The following is an 18,450-nucleotide window of genomic DNA, read 5'->3' as shown; positions in this document are numbered from 1 at the left end:
ACCTGGGAGGTGGAGGTTGTAGTGAGCTGTGATTGCACCACTGCACTCCAGCCTGGGCACCAGAGGAAGACTCCATCTCAGAAAAAAAAAGGAACAAACCAGTAAAATATGTGTATGTCTGTGTGTGTGTGTGTGTGCGTGTGTGTGTGTGTATAACTGATAGGATGTACAGAAAAATATTAACAAAAAATGGTAGAATTACGGGTAATTTATTTCTTCTTTTTTACTTATAAAAATAATAGAACAGGCCGGGCATGGTGGCTCAAGCCTGTAATCCCAGCACTTTGGGAGGCTGAGGCAGGTGGATCACTTGAGGTCACAAGTTTGAGACCAGTCTGGCCAACATGGTGAAACCCCATCTCTACTAAAAATACAAAAATTATCCAGGCATGATGGCAGGTGCCTGTAATCCCAGCCACTCAGGAGGCTGAGGCACGAGAATCGCTTGAACCCAGGAGGCAGAGGTTGCAGTGAGCTAAGATCGTGCCACTGGCACTCCAGCCTGGGTGATACAGCGAGACTCAGTCTCTCTCTCTCTCTCCATATATATATATATATATATATATATATATATATATATATATATATATACACACACACACACACACACACACACATATACATACACACACATATACATATGAACAATATATATAGAACTATATATGTTCTATATATACAGAACAATATAATATATATAGAACCCAGGAGGTGGAGGTTGCAGTGAGCTGAGATTGCACCACTGCACTCCAGCCTGGGCAACAGAGCAAGACTCAGTCTCAGAAAAAATAAATGTGTGTATATATACACATGTATATATGAACAATATACATAGAACTATATATGTTCTATATATAGAATATATAGAGAACAATATAATATATATATAGAGTAAGACTCAGTCTCTATATACATAATAGAACAACATATATACAGAACTCTCTCTGTCTATATATATATATATAATAGAACAATAAAATTCTACATGTGGAAGCAAGGACAAATTTTCTTTGATACTGGGTGGTCTATTTTTGTCTGCCAGTATGCCTTTGGGGAATGACCCCTCTTACATTTCATACTCCTGGCATTCCAGTCTGATCCACTTGGTTTGGGTGGGACTGATCTAGAGCCACCAGACTGCTCTGTTCTCCTGGCAATTGGCTCAAGGACGGGCATAGGATCCAAGCCAAACACTCAGAATTCAGATGACAATCCAGCTCTTTTATCTGAAGTAGCATGACATTCATCTTTACCTGTGCAGGAATGAAGGCATGTAAGGGTAAATCGGCAAGGAGAGAGAAGGGAAGGGAGAGGAAAAACACAGAGAAAGACAACTAAGAACAAGGTGAACCTTTCTACTCTGCTAGTTTACTCCTTAGAGTCCTCTGTTGTCATAGCGAATACATTTATCTTTTCACTTAAGCTAATTGAGTTGGTTTCCATCACTTAACTAAAAGAATCCTGACTCAGGCAATGTCCCAGTCCCTAAAAGTCAGGAACACATTTCTATCACGGCTTCTTTGGGTTTACTTTAATCAAGAATGCTTTCCCTTGCCAGTATGTTATGATTTTAGCCTGAGATAAGTTTTTCTATGAAATCAACTGCCCATTCTCACTCTACTTGTGGGCAGAGAGAGCCTTTTTTGGCTCCTCCCCTTACCATCATCAAGTGGGTTATCTGTTCCCACAAGTGTTGCTTTGGGAAGGTTCCCCCCTCTCCACAGGTCTTAAATCCTCATCTGCGCCTCCTAAGAGATCCCCATCCACAGGAGATCTGCCCCACCCCATTCCGGCCTCATTCTTTTTCACTTTCACCCCTGCTCACTAAACTCCAGACACCATGGTTTCTTTTCTTGACTTCAACAATGCCAAACTTTTACCTCACCCCGGGGCCTTCACCATGCTGTTCCTACTGCCTGGAACTTACTTTCTTCTGAGATCCTTTCTTTCTTTCCCTTGGCTGACTTTTCATATGTCAGCCCGAATATTATTGTAATCTTCCTTCTTCCTACTTTCTTACACTCCAATCTAAGATCTGACATCAGCTCTCATTTCACTCTTCACTGTTCTTTCATAGCACTTACCACAAAACATAATTACACAGTTACCTGTATTTCCGTAATCATGTGCCTAATATCTACTTCCTTCCCTCGACTATAAGCCCCATGAGCTCATGAACAGGGTCTATTTGGCCCATGGCCCGATCCCCAGTGCCAACACATGGTTGACCTTCTCTAGATGGTTGAGGAATGGATGAGTGCATGCTCATGGCTAGCCATTAATACTCTGGACAGTTCCTGGAACAGTCAGCAAGAGGGCTGCTTTCAGGAACAGGGCATCTTTTATGAGGCTTGCCAAGGAGACACTGCAGAGATTAATGGCCTTTGCGTTGACTTCAGCACAACAATAAAAAAAAGAATCCGGAAACAGAGTTTCCAGGAAACCTCTAGCATCTAAAGAGCAAATAAATGGCATGAAACTAGGGAAGGCTCGGTGTTCCTATCAGTCCCTTGCAGACAGTGGCCAGGACTCACGTACATCGCCTATATAGAGTGTTACAGGCCACTGTTAAATCAGATTAACTGGGAAACTCTTGGTCCAATCAAATTTATTTTCACAGCATGCAAATGGTGTCCACCAAATTCAGAAAATGTACTAGGAACGTTAAGCAGTAAAGTTGGAGGAATGGCTTAATGAAGGTGCTAAACTCTCAGATCAGAAGAGAAGGGAGTGCTTTTAATATTAGAACTATGGTTTTCAAGACAATTTTATGAGCATTTGCAGATTATTTCTTGCAGCATAGAGTAATTGCAGAACAAGGGCTTTGGAGTCAGCAAGGCCTGGATTTGGATCAGGCCCTGCCGCTTACTACCTATGTGCAAGTTACTTAACCTTTTCAGGCTTTGAGCGTTTTTTTCTTCTGAAAATGGTGGATAATATCAGAACCTACCATTTAGGGTTATAGTGAATGAGTGGGCATTAATGATCATAATCAATGCCAAACACAGAACAGTACCTGACATCTAATGAGCACCCAATACTTGTTAGCTATTGTTGTTGTCTTATTGTTATTGCTGTTGTTGTTAATTTAGGTAAACCCCCTGGAATGGTACCTGGCACATAGCGAGTATAAATGACTGCTGTTGCTCTTTGGGGTCCAGCAAAAGTGATATTGAAGTATTTAGCAACCCTGGCACTGGCCAATCAGAGGGAGGCTAGGCATTAACCTTCTGGTGGTTGGATTTTGTGGGAAGTGAAGAGGAGGATCCCATGGGTTGAAGGGGGAGGACAAGGTTGGCCGTCATGGTGAGGGGTCATTTTGGGGGATCTGGGAATTGGCTAGTTACCACCCAGTTATTTCTACATTTAACTACCAGAATGGCTGTACCAGTGCAAACCAACTCACCACCAACTACTAAGTTGGATCCTACAGAGGATCTAAACCCAAGGGTGCTGCTGGTGCTCACCCAGTTAGAAAACCACCTCTGAATGCTCGCTCACACCGTCAGGGTCATTATCCAGCCTCTGCTTCCTTATCCAGACCCTTCTTTAGTCACTTCCTGCACAGGAACCATCAATTCCTCCACACCCAGCCACTGGCAGCCTCAACACCACCTCCACTCTCACACTTTTGCAGGGACTAGTCTCTCCCTGGATATTCTTCCCTGCGAGCCAGCTTGACTCAAGCCTCAAGGCTCACTCCATGCTCCCTTCCTCTTCAACCCACCCAAACCAGAGGTGGGAGCCACATCCGGCACCTTCTGCAATATAGCAACTATCCCATTGGCCTTGTGTGTCATCCCCCAACCCCAGCCCCAGAGCCTCAGGGCTCTGAGTATTCACCTCATTTCTCACTCCCCACCAGGGCTGTAGGGATGGGGCTGCCGCCCCACACTCAGCTGACTCCCACTCAGGAAATGGCCAGTCTCTATTTCGAGCAGAGGAACGTGTCATACCTCCTGGGCCAGGACACCTCCCCCCTGCCAAGAAACCACACTCCAACTGTGCTTAGACAATGACCTTTCGGTTCTGTCCTGCAAAGGCCTTCAAGTTGCCCAAATCCTCTGAGCCTCCAAAAAGTAAATCTTATTTTCTCTTTCCTCCCAACAATCAGCTATATATAGCTCTGCACACAATATCTAACCTTGGAGAGCTGAGCACTTGGACAGGCTTGGCCCATTGTCTCAGCACCCGCCCACGTGCAGTGGCTTGGAGCCGCCCAACTGGGAGCTATCTGCAGGGAGGGGCCGGAGAAAGGGAGAGGAAACAAGTCCACCCTGTCACTCCAGAAGGTCTTGCCCCTGTCATTTCCTTGCGGTTCAACTTTGGACAGCTGACTCGAGGTTTCTGAGCCTCAGTTTTCTAAACTACCAAAATAGTGTAAATTTGTTGGGAGAATCAAAAGGATTAGTGTACAAGTTTGTCAAGAATCTGACACAAGCCTGGAGATGTGGTGGTAGCTAAATAAATACTTGCTGTTAATTATATTATCTGATGACTTTTTGAAACCTCTGGGTATTTGGGCGATTGAGAAAAACATCCTTTCTCTGTCTCTCACAAACACAGCACACTCACACAGACACACTCACAAAAGGCTCTTTGCTCCTCATCTTTCTGAATGTTTAACTCTTTTCCACTGATGTCCTATCACCAAGCTGGTTCCTTACATTTGTGCAGCCCCAGACTAGAGTACATAAGGAGACTCATATACTATATAGTCTTTTAATAGCTTTAGTGAAGTGAAATTGATTACACAATAAACTGTCCGTGATTGATTTTGACATTGTATATACCCATGTATACCTCCATGAAAACATCGTCACAATCAAGATAGGGAACATATCAAATACACTCCAAAGATCCCCATCTGCCCCTTTGTGAGTCCACCCTCCCACCTTCCCACTGTACCCACCCCCCAGCCCCAGGCAACCTTTGCTCTTCATCTACTTTTGTCAAAATAGATTAGTTTGCATTTTTAAGAGTTTTATATAAATGAAACAATATAGTATGTACTGTTTTCATTTGGTTTCTTTCTCTCAGCAAAATTGTTATGAGATTCATCCACGTTGATGCATATATCACTATTTCATTCCCTTTTGTTGCTGGGTAGTATCCCATCGTACGAATATAACACAGATTGTTTATCCATTGATCTGTTTAGGAACATTTGAGTCATTTCCAGTTTGGGGCTATAATAAATGAAGGTACTAGGAATATTCATGTACAAGATTCTGTTTCTATATATGCCTTCTTTTCCCTTGAGTAAATATCTTATAGAATGGTTGGACCACGTGATAGGTGTATGTTTAGCTTTTTAAGAAACTGCCAAACTCTTTCTCTTCCAAAGTAATGATATCATTCTACATCCCCATCAGCAGCATATGTGTTCACATCCTTGCCAACACTTAAAATGGCCTTTTGTTCCAATCATTCTAATAAATGTGGAGTAGTATCTTACTAAGGTTTTAACTTGCATTTCCCTAAAGACTAACAATGCTGAAATTTTTTTTTTCATGTGCTTATTTGCTATCATATATCTTCTTTGGTGAAATGTCTATTCACATCTTTGGCCCATGGAAAAAAATGAGCTGTTTGTTTTCTCACTATTGAGTTATTTTTTATTCTGTATACAAGCCCTTTATCAGGTATACCATTTACAAAGATTTTCTCTCAGTCTGTGGTTTGTCTTTTTATTCTCTTAACAGCATCTCTTAGAGAGCAGAGTTTTAAATTTTGATGTAATTCAGTTGATCAATTTTTTTCTTTTGTGATTCTTTTGATTTTTGATCTTTTATCTAATAAATCTTTGTCTAACTGAAGGTCAAAAAGATTTTCTCCTAGAAGTTGTGTGGTTTTTACTTTTAAAATATTTTTAATTAATTAATTTTTTCTTATAAGTAAGGTCTCACTGTGTTTCCCAGGCTAGTGTGGAACTCCTAGCCTCAAGCAATCCTCTCACCTTGGACTCTCAAAGTGTTGGGATTACAGGTGTGAGCCACCATGGCCAGCCAAAGCTTTATGCTTTTTAAGTTATATGTTTAAATCTATGATCCAGCATTACTTTTTATTTTTATTTAATGGTTTTATTTTGTGTATGGGAGGAAGTGTGGTTCAAACTTTATTTTTCTGCATATGGATAACCAGTTGATTCAGCCCCATTTGTTAAAAAGACTACACCTTCTCCATCTAATTGCCTTTGCAACTTTGTCAAGAATCAGTTATCTATATACGTGTGAGCCTATTCTGTTCCATTGAACTGTTTGTCCATCTTTATGCCAATACTACACTGTCTTGATTTCTGTAGTCTTAAAATTGAGTGGTGATAGCCTTCCATATTTATTCTTCTTTTCCAAAGTTGTTTGGCTAATATAGGTCCTTTACTTTGTATATAAATTTTAGAATCAACTCATCAACTTTTTACAAAAAAGCCTGCTGGGATTTGATCAGGAGTGTACTGAATCTACAGAACAATTTGGAGAGAATTGACAACTTGACAATATTGAGTCTTTTGGCCCATGAGCAAGATATATTTCTCCATTTATTTAGGTTTTAATTTCTCTTAGAAGTGTTTTGTAGTTTTCAGTTATGGATCTTGCACACATTTTGTCGTATCCATTCCTGAGTATTTCATAATGTTTTTGTGCTTTTATAAATGGTATTTAAAAAAATTTCAATGTCTAATTGCTTGTTGCTAATAAATGAAGATACAATTGATTTTTGTATGCTGATCTTGTATCTTGCAACTTTGCTAAACTCACTCACTAGTTCTAGCAGCTTTTTCTAGATTCCATCAGATTTTCTATATTCTGCCAACAATTCTACTTCTTTCTTTCTCAATTGGATAATCTTTATTTCTTTTACTTGATTTATCGCACTGGCTAAAACCTTCAATGTGATGTTAAAAAAAATGGTAAGAGCAGGCTTTCCTGTTTGGTTTGTGATCATAGGAGGAAAACAGTTAGTCTTTTCTATTTAAGTATGCTATTAGTGGTATCCCTTTGGTAGAGGCCATTATTATGTTAAGGAAGTTTCCTATCATTCCTAGTTTGCTGGGAGGTTTTTTTAAAAAATCAGGCATTCCCAATGTTAAAACGTTCAAATGCCTTTTCTGTATCTATTGTTATGATAATGTGAGTTTTCTTTTTTAGTTTGTTAATATAGTAAACTATGTTGATTGATTTTCAAATGTTTAACCAATCTTCCATTTCTGGGATAAACCCCACTTGGTCATGTTGTATTATCCTTTGTATAGATTGTTGGATTGTATTTGCTAAATTATTATTTAGAATTTTTGCATCTATGTTCATGAGGGACATTTTCTGCTGTTTTCTTATAAAGAATTTGTCTGGCTCATAAAGTGAGCTGGCTTCCCTGTTGGCATGCTCTGTCTTTGGAAGGATGCCCTGAGAAAAAGGCCCACATAGATGCTGAAAGCAGGCGGGCACAGTGCCATTCTGGCAGGTGATTTGAGTGTTCTGGTAATGTAGAGCATGATCTAAAAGAGTTCTGGGTTAGGTTATACATTTAAATCTATGCTCTATCATTACCTAAATTTAATTTTTTTAAATGGTTGCTTTTTGTATATGGCAGGAGATAGAGTTCAAACCTTTCCCTTGGTTCCTTCACAGTTCCTTATCACACTGTGGAGAGGGTTCCAGGGAGGGCTCTTTAAAGCATTAGGCTTAGGGCAGGGGCTCCTTTTGCCCAGGACTGAGGCATGCCACCTCCATGAAGCCTTCTGGAATCCTGACTAGCTATCATTTGGAATCCTTGCCTACTATGAATCCCACTTCTTCTGCAACCTTCCTATATGAATTATGCTAGTGAAAACATTCTCTAATGTATTTTGAACTTTTTTTTTTTTTTGCTACTGCTCCTTCTCAACAATGTTTAGACATGCTCCAGGCTCCCATCTGAAAAACCTACAAGAAGACAAAGCTCTCCCTAGTCCTGAATATCCTTACAACCCTTGCTCCCTCTCTCCTTTCACAGCCCAACTTCCAGAAAGAGCTGAACATGCTTACTGTGTCCCATGTCCCATTCATTACCCAACCATCAAAAAGCTGACTCTCAGTCTCACCACTCCTGCCAAGGTGAACAACAAACTCCCTGTTGCCACAGTCATTTGGGAGCTTGATTGTGTGCAGCCTCTGGCACTGCTGGCCTCACCTCCATCTTGGTCCCTGTTCTGTTGACTTCTCTAATGCCTTGGTTCTAAGCTTTTGCTTCTCCCATAGAACACTACATACTGACGCTCCTCCGAGATCTCTTTTCTCTTCTCACTTGTCAGATTGTGCACCTAAATCCAGATGACTTATCCCATTCCCACTGGCAGCCATGTATGCTTGCTCAGGTTGTACACTGCATAACTCCGGAGAGTACCATTCACATCACAGTCATTCTGAAGGGCAACACCCAGATTTGAGTTATGCACAACTTGGCCATATGTGATAGCCTTGCCTGTACATACTCCAAATATATCACTTGACATCCTACAGAACAATGATCTGTTACATGTCCTGGTTGTAAGGCTTTTGAAGGCTGAAATTACCCCCTTAATAAACTCCAAAGGGCTTGGCACAAAGTAGATGATCTTTAAAGGTGTGCTGAATAGGTGAGCCTGCCACTGAATTTTAGCCAGTATACATTTATCCACTGAGAAGTACCACCGTTGCACAAGCATGAGGTTGAACTTCCTTTTAGACCATATATCCTTTTGGACTAGAGGAAGAGACTGTTTTCTAACCTTCCCCTCACCAGGTACTCCCATTCTTTGAGCCCAACACTAGCTGCACATGCTACTTCACCTTTGAGCCTCAGTTTACTCATCCAGCAAATAAAAGGGTCTACCTTGCAGATTTTGGTGAAGATTATGGAAGTAAAGTTGTGGAAAGCTCCTCTATCTTCTTTTCACTATTCCAGGGCACTCAGGATAATGCCGCTGACTAAAGGCTACCCCAGGAAAAAATTATTATATTGATCACGAAAGAGCATATGAAGGGGAGGAAACAAAAACCCCGGGAGGTATGTCCTGCCTCACCCACTGCTAGCCTTCAATTTCAATTCTACTCCTGCTTGTTGGTAGCATTTATTAATTAATTCATCCATTCATGTAACAAATGTTGAGCACTTTCTACTGCCAGGTGCTGTGGCAGGCACTGGGAGACAAATAGCATACGTAAGACAGATATGGTCTCTGTCTTCATGACACTTGTCTCTACCACATTTGGCAATGTCTGGGTTAATGTCTTGTTAATGGTGGAAAGACGTAGGGTGATGTGACAAACAGTAAGGAGGGTGTGTGGAGAGCAGAGAGGTGGCCTGGCCCTTTAGACAGTGTTCAACAAAGAGTTCTCTGAGGTGGTAGCATAAGAATTGAGTGTTAAAGAATGAGATTGGAGGGTGGGGAATCTCTGAGAAAGAGTGAAAAGGATGGAAAGGGCATGCCTGAGGAACCAGAGAAGGCAGGGTGGTTGCAGCAGAGCAAAGAAAGAGGAGAGGGGCACCAGGTACTGTCAGAAAGTTAGGTGGGCACCTGATCATCCAGTAACCCTGTCTGGATTGGATTATAAGAGAGGAGGTCTTTCAAGGGGCTGAGCTGGGAGGGATGTGATTTGATTTAGAGTGTACAAAGACGGGGGATTTCCTTACTGTCCAGGGCCATTTCCCCACCAGGGGGAGCACCTGGAACGCACCCGCTGGGTCCTTTCCTTTCTGGGGCCAGTTTTCATTCCTAAATCCAGGCTCCAGGCAACGAAGACAGGGCTGGATCAGATCAGCAGCTGGAAATGGCTAGCAGGGAAATGGTCATTGGCAGTTATTTTTGTAATTGTTTACCGAGACTACTAGGTACCTAGCCTGAATAAAATGTGTTATTTCAGCATAACTTCCCATACCTCCCTCCATCAGGGGTATGTTATCAATAGCCCCATTTTTGGATGACAACTTGGCAATTACAATTAACATATATGCTATTCAGCCCAGCAATTCCACTTCTGAGAGTTTATCCTCACATTCATGAAATTGCCCATGTTCACAAAAAGGTTTGTGCAAAGGTGTTCATTGGAGAGCTATTGGTAAACTCACGGAAACAAACAAACAAACAAACAAAAAAACCTTCAATGTCTAGCCCTAACAGGGGATGGCAAAACAAATCATACTTCATGCACTCTTGGGGAGCCATTATAAATAATGAGGGACCTCCCAGGCATGCTGTGGAATTTCCCACAAAGCAGGTGCAGAACAATGTGTACAGTGCAGTCCTTCATATCAAAACACAGTCATAACCCAAATAAAGCTATATATTTTTAATTATCTTTATATAATAGAAAGAAGACTAGAAGGAGACAGCAAAATTTTAAAAAACAGTGGTTACCTCTGGGGAGGGATCTGGATTGGAAGCTGCAGTTAGGTCAAGGGTGGCGGGCTTTCACTACCTTTATTGTTTTAATTTTTACTGTACTGGTGGTTTTGTTTAATACAAAATGAATATGAAAAACAATTAAAAAGTTTAAAGCTACACAGCTAGGAAGAGGGGAAGCTGGATTCAAACCCAGGTTGGGACAGCACAGTTTCTAGTATAATGGGGTCCTACTATCCCCAGTCACTCACTCACTCAAATGTTTATTGAGTGTCTACTGCGGACCAGGCTAGGAACTGAGGAGGATATAGGGAGACAGCAAAGAACAGAATGGAAGATCCCTGTCTAGTGCAGCTTACCAGTTGTTTGAGATACTTTTAAGCAAGACAGGCAGACAGACATACACTACAGGCAACTCTTTCTTGAGAGTTCAAACTTTGGTTCTGTTCCTGAATATGTCACTTTTTGTTAATTCCTAATATTTCAGTTACTTACCACCACTGATTCTCAGTTTATTCATTTGCAAAATGGGGGCAACATTATGGATCTCACAGAGTTGTTCCGGCCATGAAATGAGGTAAATGTTTAACCCAGAGCGTGGCACATGGTGTGTGTGTGCTCAGCAAACAGGGACATTATTAATATTCTGAAGGTCCCATTTTCTTTGTTAGCAATTTTCTCTATCCAGCTCCTGAATCTTTCAAAAGAAAAGTAGTGTAGACAAGGGGATGGGTTGGGGAAAAAGAGGAATGATTTATTCTTCTTCAGCCTTAACAGAGCGTTTCTCTTGAGCCATGAAGCTTTTAAATCTTCAGCCTGTGATCTCAATTCTGGGCTTACTCCTGGGCCCTGGTGCCCTGATAATCACTCATTAATTCATTCAACTCCCCATCCAAAGAGGATTTGCTGATGATGAACTCCGTCTCCAGGGTCCAGCCCAGGACCTGGCAAGAAATGAAACCACAGAACCCCTGCCTTTGGCAAGTTCATAGGCTGCTTCGGGGAGATTTTATGGAGGCCTTAGGCTGCCCCCGTCTGCTGGAGAGAACCCCGAAAAGCCTTTGGCGGGGGTACTTCTCAGCAGCCTGGCTGCTGGACCTAGGTAGGCAGCCCACATGCCCCCCTGCGCCCTCCTGCCTCCCCTCCAGTGGGTGGATTTTGCCCCCTTCCACGGTTCCCGCGCAGGATGCGGGCGGGAGGAACTGAGAGGCCCTCCAGGACACGTTAGCAGGACGCCTGGCGCAGAGCGGACGAGACCGCATGACGCAGGCCTCTCGGGGGCGGGGAACACATGCAGCCCGTCCCTCTCCACGTCGTCACTCTTCTATGGTTTAGAAGTTTCAGTCGCACACTCCTACCCGGGTCGGAGTTAGCTCAAGCGGTTACCTCCTCATGCCGGACTTTCTATCTGTCCATCTCTGTGCTGGGGTTCGAGACCCGCGGGTGCTTACTGACCCTTTTATGGACTAAATTCGGTATAATCTGTCACTCTGAAGGCTTTGTTATTTTTTGTCCCTTTTAACTTTGCTAAATTAATAGGTTGATAACATAAGTTGGTGTCGCTTTGATGGTGTGACAGAAAGTATGGAGGCGGGCCACTTGTCTTACAGGGCGTGCGTGACCGGCCTGTACTGCCAGGTAGGACGCATGGGGACAAAAAAACGCTCGTGCAGTTCACGAGACACACCTGGAAGCTCCGAGACCCCACAACTTCGGACCGCGGAGTGCGTTATGGATTTCGTCCCAAGTAGAACGGAAGTCTAACAGCAATAGCTGCCATCTACTATTTTATCTGTATGACTGTTTTTTTTTTACATATATTGCCGCCCGCCAGGACTTGCCTGTTGGACCACAGCGAGTGAGACCCACTCGGAATTTTTCTTTACGTCTTTGAAAGTTCCAAGTTTCTTCCTCCCTGGCGGCCTGTACCTACGCTGTTCTCACCTGTTCGCATCGTGTCCAGACATTTTATGCAATTTTTCTTTACCTTTAGCGTGGGGGCTCCCCCCTAGAAGCCATACAAGGGCAGGGGCCTCTGCCCTTGCTGTACCTACAGCGTCTAGTACATTGTTGACCAGATTTGAGTATTAGCTGATTTAAGTAGCTTAATGCACAGGGACATGCACACGTATTTTTCATATTAAATTCCTATAAGTAGAATTGTGGAACACAACTTGCCTATACTTAGGGCTTTAGATTGAAGTGGCCTCAGTTCTCTTGGGAAAGGTTAGGCTGGTATGGGGAGGGGTCTTTTTCAGGGGAGAAAATGCCTGCGTCTCTGGGGAGGCAGAGAATGCAAGCCCAGAGGCAGTGGGTGTTCGCAGTGATGGGCTCCTGGGGGCGCTCTCGGGCGGCCTACAATCCAGAATCGTCTTCTCGTCCCTTGACCCGGTTGCGGACCACTGAGCAGCTGTTCCGCCTTGCTCTGGTACACCATACGCACCTTTGATCAGGCCCGGCCCTCGCATTCACCAAGTCTTTTTGCCCCGGTAGTGCCCTTACCTGTGGTGCATGTTGCGCCGCACTTAAATTTTGGTGGGGGCACCTCCCCTCCGGTGTGCGCCTCCCGTCCCGCGCGCCTCCTCTCCGGTGTGCGCCTCCTCTCCTATGTGTGCCCCCAAGCAGAGAGCCCCAGGGACTGCTGGCGGGCCCCCTGCTACACCTAGGGCTAGTGGGAGTTCCTCCCTCAGTTTGGCAAGCAGGAGAAGGACCTTGGAGATTCACGGACCCCCTCTGTTCCCCACCCAAGAGGTTGGACTGAAGGATCCTTATAGGGGTTTGGGAACAGCGAACATCAGGAGCGAGCACCTCCCTCTGGGAGAGAAACAACCCAGGCACAGAAAGAGGAGCCCAAACTTGAACCTTTCAAGGGAGAGAAACTGAGCTAAGGGGAAAACTATTGAGCTAGACCTATGATAGAAGCCAAGATATTAGCAGTGGTGATGGTGGTGGCGAAGTAAGGGACTAGAGGGATTCAACTCGACATTTGATCAATCTTCATTTTCCAGTTTACCATAAAGAATACAGATTACTTAATGTAAAACAAAACCAACACCAAATCCTTCCTGCTGTGGGTAGGAAAGGGACAATCCCCATACCAGCATCAACTGAGGGTCTTTTAAAAACTTCAGCTTCCTCCCCCGACCCACCCCTGACAGCTGAATCAGAATCACCGGGTGGTGCGCAGGAACCTGCGTTTTTAAAGCACACTAGTGTGACTATTTCATATTTCCTCTCCTCAAACCTTCTCCCAAACTGATTCATCTGCCTTATATTTCATGAAATGAATTTACATAAACCTGAGAATCACCTTCCCACCACCAAAGCCAATACCTTTACCACAATGGTTCTAGGCTCTCTGCCTGCCTTGTCACCATTTCTAGTGGAGGTGTCCAGGCAATCACCACAGGAGATGCCTCCTGCAACTCCAGATCCCAGCCCCTAACCCAAGTTTGTTCAACCTGTGGCCCACAGGCCATATGTGGCCCAGGATAGCTTTGAATGCAGCCCAACACAGATTCATAAGCTTTCTTAAAACATTATGAGATTTTTTTTTGCGATTTTTAAGCTCATCAGGTATCATTAGTGCTAGTGTATTTTATGTGTGGCCCAAGATAATTCTCCTTCTTCCAATGTGGCCCAGGGAAGCCAAAAGATTGGACACCCCTGGCTAACCTCTCACACCACCAGCTCCCCAGCTCTACGGAAATATTCCCATTAGCCTTCAAACTCACCTTAATATGGTCTCCCTCACAGCAAAAACAAAACAAAGCAAAACACACACAAAACCTTCCCTAACCCATGTCCCTTCTTGACAACATCTATTTGTCTGTCCCCTTTATGGCAAAGCCTCTCTGTCCCTACTTGATTCATTTCTTCACTATCTCTTCATTGCCCTCTACTCCATGCCAGCAAGATCTCATCACAGGGGAGTGAGAAAAACAAGAGAGGGATGGAGAAGACGGCTTGAACACACCCCACAGCATCCTCTTCCTTCTCTACCATGAAAAGATCCATCCCACCAGCCCACACCTACTCCAGGGATCAGGTGCCAGGATCCCCTCCCCCATAAGATCACCACATTCCCTTTTCAGGGACATATATTCCTCTAACCTGGTGACTACTGGCTTCTAGACAGGAGGTCTTTGGGAGGGGAGGATGGGTCCTATTGATTCTACTTGTAAAATATATCCTGAATTCAATCACTTCTCATCATTGCCACTGCAACTTGGTCCAAATAAACTCTGACTCCATCCCTTTTCACCTGGACTACTTAACAGCCATTCATCTGGGCTCCCCGCTTTCTGTGAGCACCCTTTAGCCCATTCCTCACACAGTAGAGTGAACTGATGATCCATTCTAATCCTCCTTTCCTTCTAATTTTCTTTCATGAAAAAGATGAGGAAATGCTCAAAGCTCCTGGGGTCATATTGGGATACAGAAGCTAGCTGGCCTAGAGGGATGTAGGGGGATGCTCTGAGTCTATTTAAATCCCTAAATCTGAACCTTGTGAGGATGGCTGGAGACACACCCCATCTTAATTCAAGAGCCTCAGGCAGGAAACCAGTGGATGATGAAAAATGCATGTATTTGGCAGAAGATGAAATGGAGAAAGCACTCTCCTCTTCCTGCTCAAAGGGAACTCTAACTAGCTGCCTTCCGAAGCTGTTGATGTATGGTTTTTTATGCTCCCTTTGTTTCAGACTTGAAACAGCATTACAGCAACACAACTTTTTAGCACGGAGGTCATCCCTCAGCTATAAGAGACTTCTTGGTGGGGTTGTGCCCTGCTCCCTGTTTGGCTCCTCTTGCAGGTGTCCTGGAATTTGAAAGCTTCCATTTCAGGACCAGGCCGAGCAGCTGGGCTTTAAATAGGAGACTCATGTTATCTCCCCAGAGCTCAGGGGTGGGAAGCGGGAGGACAGGAGCCATTTTCCGAGAAAGCATAAGGGACCACTTCTGCCCCCAATCCCGAGGTCCAGCTCTCTTGTTCCTTCCACATTCAACTGTAATTGAGCATGCTGTCTTCAGAGGGCCAGGGCTCCAGCTCAGAGAGGCACAGCCATTCTGGGTTCTGCTTTTTAAGGGAGCTTATTTGGATTTCTTGCCCAGACCAAAGACCCCTGAAAAGGGTACCTGGTGACCTTGTGGGGGAGGGGATCCTGACACCTGACCCCTGGAGGGGGTGTGGGCTTGGTGAGATGGATCTCTTCAGACTAGAGAAGGAAGAGGGTGCTGTGGGATCTCACCTATCCTGAGAACTGGACCAGTGAGTCCAACCTGTTTTTTCCATCCCTCTCTTGTTTTTCTCATTCCCCTGTGATGAGAAACTGCTGGCATGATGTAGGGGCCAATGAAGAGACAGTGAATAAATGGACAAATTAGAGATGACTTACCAAATGGCGGTTGTCCCAGGAGGACATTCAGAGTCAAAAGGCTCTTCTTTCTCTAGCTCTCCTGGGGATGGTATAGACACGTGTGGGGCAGTGGCACATGGAGTCACTGTGCGCCAACCTAGCAGACACAAGCTGGCTAATTCTGTGCAAGTAGCCATTCGCTTTAGGATCTTTAACCAAGTGCCTCAATCCACAGTTTTGCAGGTCCACAGGTAATGGATAAAGCAGCACTACATCCCACTTTCCTCCCTGCCTCATGGCCCCACAATCGACTGTGTGACCAGGGGCATGGATGATTTCTCTGAGTCCCAGCTTATTATCTACAAAATCAAGGGGAGGTTAATGATACTGTCTACTTCATAGAAATTGCTTCATTGCTATAGAAACAGCCATGAGAAAATTCCATGAGAAAACAGCCATGAGAAAAACATCATGAGAACATGATAAAGATATCACTAACACAATAAATGGTATTATCATTTCTCCCTAGCATAGTGCTTGGCATACAACAGGTATTCAATACATGTTTACTGAAAGAATGAATAAATGAATACATGTTCAGAATGATAATCTTACTCATCCTTTCAGGAAGGTATTAACTTTCTGTATTTCCCCAGGCCATGGAAATCCCACAGCTTTCCAGATACGGGTACTTAGGCTCCAGAAACTGATGCATTAAATTGAGAGAAAACAAAGAAATCAACCCTGCATTGCATCTCCCTGGCAGCTGTTGGTAAGCCAGTAAATAGACATCTGGAGAGAGGACTGAGCCAGATCTCATTAAAATCAAAGTCAAGGGCTTTCCTTCAAGAATGTTGCTTTTTGCATATTTACCTAATGATACCAACATGGCTGCCCCTGACCTTGTTGGGAAACTGGAGAATTCATGCTGAGTTCCAGATGTGGCTGGTAGGATGCTACTCTTCTTACTGCTCAACCTGACTGGACCCCCTGGGGAAACAGAGTTTTGCCTTTGAGCAAAGAAGAGACCTCTAAGACACTTGCACTCTGCTTGCCCTGAGTGGCTGTCTCAGCAGATGTGGTCCCTCTCTCTGGTGGTGGTTCCCAAACTGTACCCTGTATCACCTGGGTGGGAACTGTTTTAGAAAGTTTAGAAATCATCATTCTCAGTAAACTATCGCAAGAACAAAAAACCAAACACCGCATATTCTCACTCATAGGTGGGAATTGAACAATGAGAACACATGGACACAGGAAGGGGAACATCACACTTCGGGGACTGTTGTGGGTTGGGGGGAGGGGGGAGGGATAGCATTGGGAGATATACCTAGTGCTAGATGACGAGTTGGTGGGTGCAGTGCACCAGCATGGCACATGTATACATATGTAACTTACCTGCACATTGGGCACATGTACCATAAAACCTAAAGTATAATAATAATAATAATAATAATAATAATAAAAGAAAAAAAAAAAAAAAAAAAGAAAGTTTAGAAATTTTCTAAAACAGCTGGGCACCACTCCTTGAATTCTTGATCCAGTAGGGCTGAGGGGGTCTCCCAATTTCCATTTCTAACAAGTTCCCAGGTGATGCTGCCTGTCCTAGGACTACTCTTTTAGAAACATTAGCCTAGGGCAGCTCTTCCACACCTATTGAGGTATTTGCCACTCAAAGTGTGGCCCATAGACCAATAGCAGTGTGACTTGAAACTTGTTTGAAATGCAGAGTCTGAAGCTCCATCCCACACCTCTCGAGTCAGAATCTTCATCTGAACAAGTTTGAGAAACACTGAGCTGGGAGGTATGCTAAAGAAGCTAATTCCTGGGGTCCTCCCTGCATAACTGAAACAGGATGACAAGGTACAGCCTGGAAATGTGTATATGTAACGAGGTTCTGAGGGGGTTCTGATGCATGGTAATATTGGAGAACCTTTGCTCTGCATATTGAAATCACCTGGGGGAAGTTTTAAAACTGCTGAGGACTGAGTTTCCTTAAGGTCAATTAAAGTCAGAATCTCTGGTCTAGGTATCAGAATTTTAAAAAGCTCCTTGGAGTAGTCTAACATGCAATCAGGATCGAGAAGCACTTCTCTGTGTGTCGTTGCTGAATGCACACCCTCTCATTGGCCTCCCAAGGTAGTGGTTAAAAGAACCTAGAGTCAGAGTTGAGTTAGAATCCTGACTTCATCACTTATATAACAAAGCTTCCTGGGGTAAATTCCTGTCTTAGCTCAGGCCTCTATAACAAAAATATCATAGGTTGGGTGGCTTAAACAACAGCAATTTATTTCTCACAGTTCTGCAGGCAAGGAAGTGCAAGATCAAGGTGCTGGCCAATTCGGTTTCTGGTAAGGGCCCTCTTCCTGATGTGCGGATGGCTGCCTTCTTGCTGTAGCCTCACTTGGTGGAGGGAGGAAGCAAGCTCTCTCCACCATTCTTATAAGGACACTAATCCTATCACGAAGGCTCCACCCTCATCACCTAATTACCTCCCGGATGCCCCATCTCCAAACACCATCACAGTGAGGATTACATTTTCAACATAAGAATTTTAGAAAGACACAGACATTCAGTCCATAGCGATTACTCAATCTCTCTGAGCCTCAGTTTTCTCCTCTGTAAACTGGAAACAAACATTATAACAAATGAGAACGTGAGTGTAAACTAGTGAGAATGAAGCTTTGTACAAACCAGGCCTTCAATAAGAGGTGGCTTTGATTGGAGGGTGTGAGG

Source organism: Pongo pygmaeus, chromosome 4 (assembly GCF_028885625.2).
Source record: "Pongo pygmaeus isolate AG05252 chromosome 4, NHGRI_mPonPyg2-v2.0_pri, whole genome shotgun sequence".
NCBI lineage: Eukaryota > Metazoa > Chordata > Mammalia > Primates > Hominidae > Pongo > Pongo pygmaeus.
Note: the sequence above shows the minus strand (reverse complement) of the source record.